Below are 3,770 nucleotides of genomic sequence, written 5' to 3' on the forward strand. Positions count from 1 at the left end.
TCAATTTTGTGATTTCTTTATTTTCTTGTGTCCCTGTATTTCTTGTGCAGCTTCGATCATTTTGTTCAGACTTCAGAATATGCAGGCTGGGTATAGTATAACTCACTCAAACTGAGGCCCAAATCGACTATTCTGAGACAATTACAATGAATTTTGTGGAGTTTTTATTTGGTTCCAAACATGCATCCACCACTTTCAATTAGGGCTACATTATCAGGAGTTGGAAATTTAGCTGGAATTGAGAACTTCCAATTTATATTTTATACCAAGCAGTTATCTGTTCAAAACCAGAAATAACTGAAGAATCTGGATCATTTATTTCAAAATCTCAAGAGCCATGGGTCACACTCAAAGAATCATTTTTTTCCACTATAGAGATGTCCAGCACAGACTGCGAGAAAAATGTAGACTACTCTGTATGTCTGTTCTGGGGTTTAAGTCACCCTCTGGGGAGGTAGAGATGGGTGTTTGAATGATTTGAAAGTCGAGTTAGGCTTAGTGCGTAGTAGAGTTGGTGAATACTCTGGTATCATACAAAGGAAGGGAACCACCAGCACTTAATGTCATCTGAATGGCTGTAGGCTATGAGATAAGGTCACAGCATCTGTAGCCTGTGTTGAGCCCCTGGGAAGACACTGGTTGGTTCTAACCCACACCAGGAGTTAGAAGAGGGCTTCTGAGGCTCAGCTTAGTAGTGATGTCTTAGTCTGTGCTCGTCAGGAGTGCTGTAGCTATCTGAATTTCACAATGCAACATGGGGCTTTAAATTTCCCTTGTGTGATGACTTAATGATTTTTGGGTTTTTTCTTGGAGTCCTCTGGATGCAAATTGTCTCACTATGTGATGAACTAGGTGGGAAGGATGTGATACAGTAGTCCTCATGGGGCTACATAGGTTACCCCGGGGCTTATGATGAGGAGCCATAGAGGTCCTATTCTGCCTGTCTTGCCCTGGCCCTTGTTCCTTCTCACCCTTAGATGTGCTTAAAAGGCAGCAGGAAACCCCATGTAGATCTGTTAGTACAGTTTGATTTTGCTCTTTATATCAGAGCAGCCACAGATTGAAAAGCTTCAGTAGGGTCACTTGAGGCAGCCTGGGCATGGATGCCAAGATGATGAAGTAAAACCACCTGCTCTAGCACTGACCTTCCTAAAACCAAGTTTTCCTCCAGAAGTGTCTGTTTCTTTTCTGCTTCATTTATTTGATTGCTTCATCGGGACACAATGAAAAGAGCAGGCTAATCAATGAAGAGACCTTGAGAAGAAGGTAATGCTTTCTTGGCTAGGAAAGGTACATGTGACTCTTATTTTATAATCTTCAAAAGATAATTTTGGTCTGTGGATAGAGGATGATTATTTGCTAAAATTTGAAGTTAAAAAAAATCTTACTTGGAAATAGTTTATTTGGAATTCAGTGTATTTGCGTGCATGTAAACATCCGTATATTCTTACTCTGCTTTTGCTAAAAAAGTAAATTTTCATACATGGGGTTACGACTGCATATTTTGGCACCTGGGTACTCCTCCCCCCGCCTTCCCGAGCTCTTTCCAGCCAGTGAGTGTTTCTTTTTCTGTCTATCCCACTTCCTTTTCTCTGGCTCCTTCCAGCTGCCAGTGTCTCCTGCTCGCCCCACTCTCACTGACTTACAGCTCTTTTTCCCGGTGATAGCAACAGCCTTGGCTCAGACCTAGGTATACTTCCCCTTATCTGGCCCAAATTCAGGTGGCTTTGCTTGTATCTCTTGATGGAAAACAACAAGAATTATGTTTGTCAAAAAAAGATTTTTGAAGCATTGTTGCAAGGGCTGAGCTGGATAGGAATGAAGAAAAGTAGTTGGGGAAGAAGGAGCCAGGGGATCGGCCAGACGAAGCAGTCCAAGCTGCCCTTTGGTTTGATGTACCAGCTCTGGGGGCTTCCCAACCATTATCGCGCGCTTATACTTTTGCCATTACAAAATTAGTCTCCAGCAAAACTTCACAAACGTGACCATATGCAGCATTTTGTTGGGGTGATTTGAGAGAACTCACATCTAAAGCAGAACATGTTCTTACACGTATAGGCAGGCAATTTCTTGTTCTTTCTCCCTCTCTGCATTGGTTTCTTGCCCAGTATTTCCTAGTTGCTGGTATTTGGGATCACAACCTGGCGACTTTGCCAACTGTTGTGTTGTTTTTTTTAACTCGGTGGTGTCTGACCCTGCAGACCCCATACCTTTGCTGAATGTTACAATTTGTGACTAGCTCCAAAGCAAAGCTTGGTTGTGAAAAGCTGAGAAACCTCTGTCAGCTTGAGGTTGTTTAAATCAGATTTCACAAACTTCCAGGCAACTTCAGATGTTTTGCTTTTCTGCTTTTTTTTTTTTTTTAGCCTGAAGTCTGAATGTGCTGGGTTTCTAGTGGTGAAGGTGAGGGGCTGGGTATCTTTTAATTTACTGCTATCTGTTCACAATCCATTTTGTAAAGTTTAGGGAGGGCATATTTTCCTGCCGTACATTCAGCATTTGAGCCACGTGCTCTCTACAGCCTGCCCTCCTGCATGAGACACATTGCTTTTCTCCAGACCGCACATCACCAAACTCCGATTTATGTTTGGCTGTGACAGAAGACAAGCAGGAACTCCAATTGCTTTCAGCTTCTTACATGCTGCAAGTCACAAAATGATAGATTGATTTTTCCAACCTTCTGGTTCTTGATTCATTCACCCCGTGAGAGATCCCTGGTTGTTCTTTTAGCAGAGGATGCCAGAATCCTTCTTCAACTGCTGAGCTCACATTTTAGGTGCTATCACGTCTTCATAACCACGATGTAGCTGCTGCCTCATCCTGTAGGTCCCAAAGCCCCTCAGTCCCTATGTCTGTACTACCAGGTGTAAGTAAAGCTGCCTGGTGGGCAGTTTTGGGGACTCTTACTCCATAAGGGAAGGATTCACAAACAGGATCTCCTCCCCCTGTTCTCTTCCCAGCAGGTCATGGATTTTGAAGCACTTGAAACATGACCACATGGAAGGTAACTGTTTGGGAAATTCAGATACTCTCATACCCAAAATGTTTTTACTTCATGTCCCACCAGTTTGAAGGATTTTAACCTACTCTTCACTATTAATCGGACTGACTGAAATGCTTGGAACTATTTTTTTTCCTTGCTGTGTCACAAAAACCCACCAGATGCCAGAATCACAACTTTCCCTGGACACAGATAAAATGAGTTCACTGCAGATGTTGGCTGTGAATGCACAGAGCGGAACAGATCTTCATTGCTGGTCCATAGTTTGTGGCTGGCTTGGTACAGGTTCCTGTGCCTGCTCTGACCCCAGCCTGGGCTCTGCACCCTGCTGACATCCCGGGGAACTGACGTACGGCAAATGGCGTAACCTGTGCGTACTTATTTTGCCCTCTGGGAACTAATAGCTAATGACACTGCTTTAGTTAGCAACCATTTGCAGATTGTCTATTATTTTTGTATAAACATCTCCCAGATATAAAGCTTTCTGTGTTACACAGAAATTTTACCAGCTCCCTGGTTACCTGCAGCATTTTGCAATGTGAGCTTCACTAATAATTTTTTTTGCAGTACAATATCACATGCAGTAACACAGCTTAAACAAAACAAGGTCCATCTGGTTTAATGGTTTATCACTCATCATGGCTCCAGATCTTTGCTCTGGAAAAACAACTGCAGTTCTGGAAAATGGATAGTTAGGTTATTTCTGTCCTGCTAACTGGAAGAGGGCTGGAGTTACAAGGCACTGAGTGGCATACAGCCTTGCAGCTTA

Source organism: Grus americana, chromosome 1 (genome assembly GCF_028858705.1).
Source record: "Grus americana isolate bGruAme1 chromosome 1, bGruAme1.mat, whole genome shotgun sequence".
Classification (NCBI taxonomy): Eukaryota; Metazoa; Chordata; class Aves; order Gruiformes; family Gruidae; genus Grus; species Grus americana.